The sequence below is a fragment of the Erythrolamprus reginae genome, chromosome 1 (assembly GCF_031021105.1).
Source record: "Erythrolamprus reginae isolate rEryReg1 chromosome 1, rEryReg1.hap1, whole genome shotgun sequence".
Lineage (NCBI taxonomy): Eukaryota > Metazoa > Chordata > Lepidosauria > Squamata > Dipsadidae > Erythrolamprus > Erythrolamprus reginae.
The window spans coordinates 181,503,301-181,512,714 of NC_091950.1; positions in this window are offsets into that span (position 1 = coordinate 181,503,301).

The window sequence follows — 9,414 nt, forward strand, 5'->3', positions numbered from 1 at the left end:
GTTTGTGTGTATGTTTGGTTTTTATAATAAGGGTTTTTAGTTGTTTTATTAATTGGATTGTTACATGCTGTTTTTATCATTGTTGTTAGCCGCCCCGAGTCTGCGGAGAGGGGCGGCATACAAATCCAATAAATAATAATAATAATAATAATAATAATAATAATAATAATAATAAATAATAATAATAATCCGCCACTGGTGCTGAGGCCTCCCCCTCCCAATGCCAGTGTTAGTTTCCACCAAAAAAAACAAGGAAATCATTACCCTGCTAAAAGTTGTCACCAAATTTCAGAAGCAACAGCTGAATTTGCAGAATAGTGCAGAGTGGCCTGCAAAGGGGACATTGTTGCACCACATATAGCTTTATACAGAATGCATTGAGATATAACTTTTATAAGAAAATGTTGTTAGGGGGTGCAGGTGCTCGGATGAAAGGAAAATAAATATAAGCTTTATTTGATGGGGGGGAAACCATGGTAACTGGAAAACCTGAATTACTGAAATAGTCTGCCGCTAAGAACATTTAGTGTGCAACCCCCCAGCCCCATTATAAGAAAGTGTATGTTGGAGTCAGGAGAAAAGGAGAACTCAACCATGAGTGGGAGGATGTGATGAAAAGAAAGCTCCAAGAACATCAGTTTAATGAACAGAAGACGTTTCAAGTGGAGACATCCAAAGTCAGCATTTTAAACAAGGAAAGGAAGTAGAAATTCAGGTAGAAACAAAACAGGATATATTCTTTTCTATAATTAAAACAGTCTGGTTTGCCATTTCTGTTAGCTCTATCACTTTTTCCATTCGTTTTTCTATTGATAAGACTGGTGTATCTCTGGGCATGGTGTATCTCTGGGTATTTCTGGGCATAAAGATTTCTCACTGCGGATACAATATTTTTATTTTTGTTGTTGTTGTTGTTATTTACAATACAACACACTAAATGAGATCACTATGCTGGATTTCGTATTTCATCACCAATCGGGCACTTCCCAAGCACCTAGGACTGCGTTATATAACATTGAATTATGTGTACCGACCCCAGTAAAATTGCCTTTTGCAGTTGACAGATGGAGATTTTGTCAATTCCGATGGTTTTCAAATGTCCGCTGAGATCTTTTGATTATTATTAGATGATGATGATGATGACAATGACATCATCATAATCATCATTATTATTATTATTATTATTATTATTATTATTATTATTATTATTATTATTTTGACCTCTATGCCACCCAATCCCAATGGGACTCAATAAAGTTCTAAATTCCCCCTCCCAACTTTTTCCCCAGCCTTAAATCTTGGCCAGGCTCTTCTCAAGACTACAATCACCAGACCCTAATGGGCACCTACGGTTCCCACTCAAGAAGTCTTTGGTATCACCAGGTCCTGCCTGGAGCGCCTCCTGCACCTGTGTGCAGACCCTTTCTCCTATCCCACCTCCACAGGCTGAACCTCAAAACACCAATTCTCCTTCTTCCCATCCCCCAGTTTTGCAAGATCCAGCCCAGTGAAGAGTTCTGAAGTAGCTTAAAGCTTCCATGCTCATCCGTGCCATTTTTCTTTCTCATAGTAAAGAAAATATTATTCTACTGGATTTTTTTTCTTTACAGACCAACATGCAGCCAATTTTCTATTCTGAACTGCTGACGTATTTTTCCCTCCTCCCAACAAATATACACAGATGCTTTGTATAGCTCTCAGTGCCTTTAATGGGGGAGATAGAAGCCAGCATTTGTAGTCTACTGTGGAGCTTTCCCTCCCCTCAACAGATTTTTCCTTTGGCTCTCCGTTATCCAAGCAGTTAAATGTGTGCTGAAAGATAGCAATGCAAACACCTCTTCTTCCATCTGCTATATGAGCGAGATAGCCTTATCAAGAGTTATCCTAGGCAACTGCTCAGGATTACCTAGCGCAGTGATGGTTAATCTTTTCGGCACTGAGTACCAAAACTGGAGTGCGTGTGCATGCATGGACCAGAGCACCTGGACCCAGAGGAAAGCAGCTGGCCAATGTGCATGCACGTGGCACTCAGCTTCTCTTCTGGGTTCGGTTGCACACATGCGCACTGGACCAGTTGTCCAGCATGTATGCACGTGACGGAACCCAAAAGAGCAGATGGACATGGTGTGCATGCCCACAGAGAGGGCTTTGTGTGCCACCTCTGGCACACGTGTCATAGGTTCACCATCGCAGACCTAGGGGATGTTCCTCTCAGATTGACTTGGGTTTGAGTGGGGGATGTTCTACTTACTCCTGCTTACTTGAAAGTTCTGACCATTGTTTTCCTCATTCTCATCAATGAGGCTGCAATTGCATAGTTACAGCAGAGGTTCAGACTGATTCTATAGAACCTGTTGTGGTTAGCTCTGGCCCAGCTCCTGCCCCAAGGAATGTGCAGGTGGATGTGGGGGAGACATCCACATGCCACAGGTCTGTTTTGCTCCCGATGGAGTCTGCTGATGAAGCCTCCTCTGACCAAGGCAGCATGAGTGACAGGGAAGAGGGGAGTTTGGCAGACAGCCCAAGAGGAGATCAATCATCTGTATCATCTTTGTATTCTGAACAAGAATTAATGACACATCCACACAGAGTGATGCATAGGAGACAACAATTAAAGGATTATTACAACAGAAAATAAGGCCACCTGTGTTTGGGTGGGGCTCCAGTAATTAGGGCTGCTGCTATAAATAGCAGCGTGTGGGTTTGGCCGTTGTGAAAGAGTATCTGATTGCAGTTCGTCAGGAATCCTGGGTTGCTAGTTGCTGGACTTTACTTGTTGATTTTTCACGCCTTTGAAAACAAAGCAGAGCAACGTGTGTGTGTGTGTGTGTGTGTGTGTGTGTGTGTATCTCACTTCATTGGAAGAAGAAGGGGTGTGAAATTTCTTCACAGCTGCTAGCTAAGTACTTAATGACTGCTTAAGGTTAATTGTACAGACTACCCGGTTGTTTTGGGACAAGTGCTCTTTGCAATACAAAAAGAGTGCTTAGTTTATTTTGAATTTTGGGATAAAGAACATTGTTTTGAATTTTCAAACGTGTGTGTGTCTGAAATTTGTACCCTTGAATTTTCGGGAGGCTCCTATCAGAGAGCCCGGCAGAACAAGAACCGATGGCAGGAATTTCCCTCCATTCACAGAACTGCCAGTGATGGTTGGTTGGATACTCCTCTGAACTGGCTCTCTTGGTGGTGCCATAGATGGCGCCATCTTGTTTTTCACTTCTGTTGACACGCTGCATGCACAGAAACTGGGTTTTCAGCTCTGCGCATGCGCTCGCATGCTGCAACTGTGTGACACGCAATGCGCACACGCCCACAAAGTGCAAGAGGAAGCAAATCAGCAGTGAGGTAAGTTAGAACCCACCCCTGAGTTACAGCAATACAAATGAAATTGCAGAGGAAATTGATATACCCCTCGGTTGTTCGGCTTTATGTTTGGTTTGATTTGTTTGGATTGCATGATTGTTTCTTAATAAGGGTTTTAAATATTGTTTTTTTAATATTGGATTTGTATTTTGTATTGTCTGTTGTGAGCCGCTCCGAGTCCTTGGAGAGAGGCGGCATACAAATCTAATAAATTATTATTATTATTATTATTATTATTATTATTATTATTATTATTATGTCAATAAAACACAGCAAATGAGATCACTATGCTGGATTTCGTATTTCATCACCAGTCGGGCGATGCACCTAGCACCTAGGACTGCGTGATGTAGCGGCGAATTATGTTTGCCAATCCCAGTAAAGCGGCCTTTTGCAATTGACAGATGGAGATTTTGTCAATTCCAATGGTTTTCAAATATCCGCTCAGATTCTTTGGCACTGCGCCCAGCGTGCCAAGTACCACTAGGACTACTTTCAATGGCTTATGCCAGAGTCATTGCAGCTCGATTTTTAGATCTTCATATTTCACTAATTTCTCTAGCTGCTTCTCCTCAATTCTGCTGTCCCCTGGGATTGCGATATCGATGATCCATACTTTCTTTTTCTCCACAATCAGGATGTCTGGTGTGTTATGCTTCAGAATTCGGTCAGTCTGAAGTCGGAAGTCCCACAGTAGTTTTGCTTGCTCATTTTCGACCACCTTTTCGGGCTTATGATCCCACCAGTTCTTTGCCACTGGGAAATGGTAGTTCCGGCACAAGTTCCAGTGGATCATCTGTGCCCCAGCATCATGTCTATGCTTGTAGTCAGTCTGTGCGATCGTTTTGCAGCAGCTGAGCATGTGATCGATTGTTTCATCTGTTTCTTTACAGAGTCTGCACTTTGGATAGTCTGTTGATTTTTCAATTCTGGCTTTGACAGCATTTGTTCTAATGGCCTGTTCTTGTGCCGCCAGTATCAGTCCTTCTGTCTCCTTTTTGAGTGTTCCACTTGTAAACCATGACCAGGTCTTTTCTTTATCCACTTTGCCTTCAATCTTCTCCGAGAACTGGCCATGCAATGCTTTGTTCCGCCAACTGTCCATACGACATTGACTTACAGTTTTTCTGTAGTGGTCCTTAGTATTATTATTATTATTATTATTATTATTATTATTATTATTATTATTATTATTATTACTATTATTATTATTATTAAAACAGAGTCCCCTTCTTTAGTGATGGGGAAGGGGATGTCATTTTATAATAAGAGAGAAAATTAAATGTTCCATTCAAAGATCAAGCTGTGTCAAAAATTCTGCCTTTGCATCATGGGCCAGCTTAGGCATCTTTCCTCTCATTCCCAAAAATACAGATTGTTCCAAGGGAGGGTCTTGCCTTCTCTTTCTGCTCAAGATCCCCATGGACAATTGGTGGGCCACTGGGTGACACAGAATGCTGGACTCGATGGGCTTTGGCCTGATTCAGCATGGCTCTTCTTATGTTCTTATTGCTATGTTCAAGACTTGTTCGGTATCAATCTCCTTGGTATTTTTCCTCTGCAGTGGAATTAATGGAAGTTAAAGGAAGGGGAATGGTACCATGCATTGGAAAGATTCTATGTGAATCTTTGGTTTTTACTTTTCCTTTCCTGTGGATGAGATGGTTAGGGTTGCTCTTTAAAATGACAGTCTGAACTTTCAAAGACTATTTGCATTCTGGAAAATGCAAGGAAATGGAAATGCCATTGTCCAGAAGACAAATTTCTTAAATGCTACTGCAGAACCAAAGAGGAATTACTGTTATTAACTTCTGGTAAAAAAAATATATGGAGTTTTCAACACCAATAAATGGTTGGCTCATTTAATGACAGAAAAAACACATGCTTCCAATATTGAGGGCAATTTCATCTTTCTCCCCCACCCATTTATTATATTTAATGAGACCGAGTTTCATTAATAATAATGTCAAACAATATTCACTACCTGGACAAATCCCTGGGTACCTGACCAATTTTTTTCTACTGGTTCTGCCCACATGACTGTACCCTTAGGAGCCCATCACTGAGGTCACCGGCCACTCTAGGTGGCATACAAGATAAAAAAGCTTCAAGCAATACAATGCAACGTATACATAAGGAAAGAACAATAGACGCATCTGATAGTGTGTTGGTTATTACCTCCAGCCAAAATCCTGGAGGAAAAGACAGGTTTTTGGGACTCATTTGAATAAGTGTGGGGACAATATCGGAGACCAAACTCTATGACCAGTTGTGGCCCTACTTGGACCGGGAGTCACTGCTCACAGTCACTCTTGCCCTCATCACCTCGAGGCTCGACTACTGTAATGCTCTCTACATGGGGCTACCTTTGAAAAGTGTTCGGAAACTTCAGATCGTGCAGAATGCAGCTGCGAGAGCAATCATGGGCTTCCCTAGGTATGCCCATGTTACACCAACACTCCGCAGTCTGCATTGGTTGCCGATCAGTTTCCGGTCACAATTCAAAGTGTTGGTTATGACCTATAAAGCCCTTCATGGCACCGGACGAGATTATCTCAGGGACCACCTTCTGCTGCACGAATCCCAGTGACCAGTTAGGTCCCACAGAGTGGGTCTTCTCCGGATCCCGTCAACTAAACAATGTTGCTTGGTGGGACCCAGGGGAAGAGCCTTCTCTGTGGTGGCCCCGGCCCTCTGGAACCAACTCCCCCCAGAGATTAGAATTGCTCCCATCCTCCTTGCCTTTCGTAAGCTTCTTAAAACCCACCTCTGCCACCATGGGGGAATTGAGATACTCTTTCCCCCTAGGCCTTTACAATTTTATGCATGGTATGTCTGTATGTATCTTTGGTTTTACAATAAGGGTTTTTAACTGTTTATATTGGATTGTCATATGCTGTTTACTACTGTTGTTAGCCGTCTACGGAGAGGGGCGGCATACAAATCCAATAAAATAAAATAAAATCAAACTTACTTTCTGGGTCTCCTCAGATGACAGTGTTTAATCAATGGGACCTAAAGCGTGATGATTCTGCTGGATTCTATGAGATAGGCAGAAACTACAGAAAACAGATGATCCTTCAGGTAACAGGCTGTATACTATGAAGAAATATGTAAGTAATAAACAACACCTGGAATTGCACCTGGAAGCTTGCTTCAGCCAGTGCACCTTATGAAGCAGAAGTATCAAGTACCTGTAACTTGCAGTGGCTGTTAGTTTTTACCTGTTCTTTAAGAGAGAGCGAAGGCTTTGGCGCAAACTATTTCTGCTTTATTTTTCTGTACTATCCATGGGAAGGCTCAGCTGATTATAAGAAAATTAATTTCCTTTACACACAGACTATTTGCACATGGGAGAAAAGGGGATTGATCTCAATTAAGCAAAAGAAGAAATACATCACACTCTTCTTAAAAGGCTTATAATCGAGTTATTGAAAAATAGTGCAAGTATTTGTCTATTGTTTCCTGAAACAATTCAGGGTGGAAGTGGCATTGACCTTAGATGGTTAGCAAGACAGATAGGACTGATATAGTCTTTGATCAAAAGTCTGAATTGCTTTTGATATCACCGTGTGGGAATAAAATTCCACCCCATGAATGGATGACATGGGAACAAAATAAATGTTTTTCTCCACTCAGTTGAAAATATTTTTTTCAATGTGTTCTGGCAATTTAGATTTGATGTGAAACTGTCAATCACTTTCAAATAGGATATCAGTTTGCCCAAGTGGATAAGAATTTCTGGAATCCTAGATTATGCACAACCATAATTGCCTGCAATAAAATAACCACTGGAAATATTTATCAAATGTCAAAAAGTCATAGATTAATTTTTTCCACTAGTGGGATCTTGAAAGCAATTCTTCAGATTCCTTTTCCCCCCTAAAATCATGCCTAAAAGCAATTTGCCTGAAATTAATGAGACTTACTTCTGAACACATATATAAAATCACTTTATAATTAATGTGACTTTTGTTCCACTTTTAATAAATATTAAAAATGAATTTAGCAGATGTTCCTGCTTTGGGGATGGCCAATCACAGTGTTTCTATGATAATAAAGTCCGAACATTTGAAAGTAAAAACATATTTCATATGTTTTGAGAAATGACTGAGATATTGGTAGGACTGTTCTTTCATTTCTTAAAAAAAGCATTTTATATGAGGGTAGAATGTTGAAAATGCAGATAAAAATGAAATACTTTTTTAGTTAAATAAGCACCATATTTTTCAGAGTATAAGATGCACCTTAGTTTTGCGAGATGAAAATAGGGGGGGGTCTACCTATCAGGTATTCATCTGGCTAGCATGCTTAGTCTGTTCAGCACATTATTTTATCCCTTGGTTATGGATGAAAAAATCTTTTTCAGAGGGAGTAGGAATAAAAACAAGCCTGCAAAGACTTAGGGCTGGGGAAAAAACGTCTTCAGAGGTAATAGGAAGCTGGGAAGATAGTTAACACCTAGTTAGGGCTGAGGGAGAAAAGCTTCGAAAAAGCTACACTCAAAGTATAAGATGCACCCAAATTTTCAGCCTCTTTTAGGGAGGAAAAAGGTGTGTCTTATACTCCGAAAAATACCCAAAAAGTCCTGCTTTTCCATAACAGCTAGTGACTAGATATAACCCTGCCCTTTGGTAAAATGAGAGAACTTCAGGCAGCTGCTCTCTGGATATCATGAAACTGCAAGAAATTGTCAAGTATTTAATTAAATTTCGGTGTAACCTGTACTGAGGGAAAAGGAGAAAAATATTGTAGTCTGTCTCCTTCCTTCTCTAAAATTACTTTGCTGGCCTTGCAATCCACCTTGATAAGACAGTACAATTTGTTGTCTTGGCTGAAAGACCAAATGTTTTGTGGCCGCCCTGAGAATGTCTTGAGAATTGTCTGTGATTGGAAGGGCTATCAAAGAACTTTGTATTGTGCTATTGTTGTGTCGTATTGATATTTTTTTATAAATGGCCTGGCATCAGAGGTAGGATTCTACTGGTTGTCACCAGATCACTAGCAGTTCAGAGAACCAGTTGTTACAGGGTTAATCCTGCAGGGAATTACAACATTCTGTGTTGGTTCCTTTGCTTCATCCTAGTTAGGCTTATTTCAAGTGCTTTTTCTATCTGGGGAGGAGGTCTTCCTTCACTGCTTTAGTGGTTCTTGGCACTGTTCTTTTGGGATGTACTGTACTGCCAAGAGACAGGATGCAAGCTTTGCACCGATTATTTTACTGCCTTTCTGGGGGCCATGTCATCTTTCCTTAAATCTGGATAAGTGTTGCACATGCACGAGTGCCCACACACATAATACAATGCCCCTCCCGCACGTCCTGCCCCCTGCACATGTGCGTGTGACCCACCACACATGTATGCAGAAACCCCCATTTTGGCCTCATATCCCAAAACAGCAGTCGGAGAGGGGAGTTTCCCATCCCCAAACAGATCTGGGAGGGGGAAACCTCTGTCCTCAAATGGAACTGGGGGAGGGTAAAAGTTGAATGTAACAAGGTAAACAGCAGGCAGTCTTAAAATCCCAAAGGTGCTTTTTCAGGAGGCAACTGGACTTCCTTGTTTTGTCTTTTGAAGACATTTCACTTCTCATCCATAAAGCTTCTTCAGCTCTGACAGGCTATCCATTCCCCACTATCCTGTCAGAGCTGAAGAGAAGCGGAACATTTTCCAAAAACAAAAAAACCCCAAGGAAGTCCAGGTGCCCCCCGAAAAAGCACCTTTGGGATTTTAAGACAGCCTGCTGTTTACCTCGTTACATTCGACTTTTATATTTGCTACAAAAGCCATTCCCTAACAGAACCAAATCCAAAGGTGCTCCTTTGGGTACTGAATTCTCAGGAAAGCAGTGAACACATATCAAATATAGACTTTCATTGCATTTGTCAAATTTTGTTTTTGATTAGTGTAATAATAATAATATGCTCCTTGTTCCAAACTGACAATGCCTGCCCTTTATTCTATAGCAATTTTTGGCTATGCTTGTTCTTACTGTCCGCCTCCCCAGGTAATAAGAGGTAAATTTGCTATAAGAATATATCTTTATTAC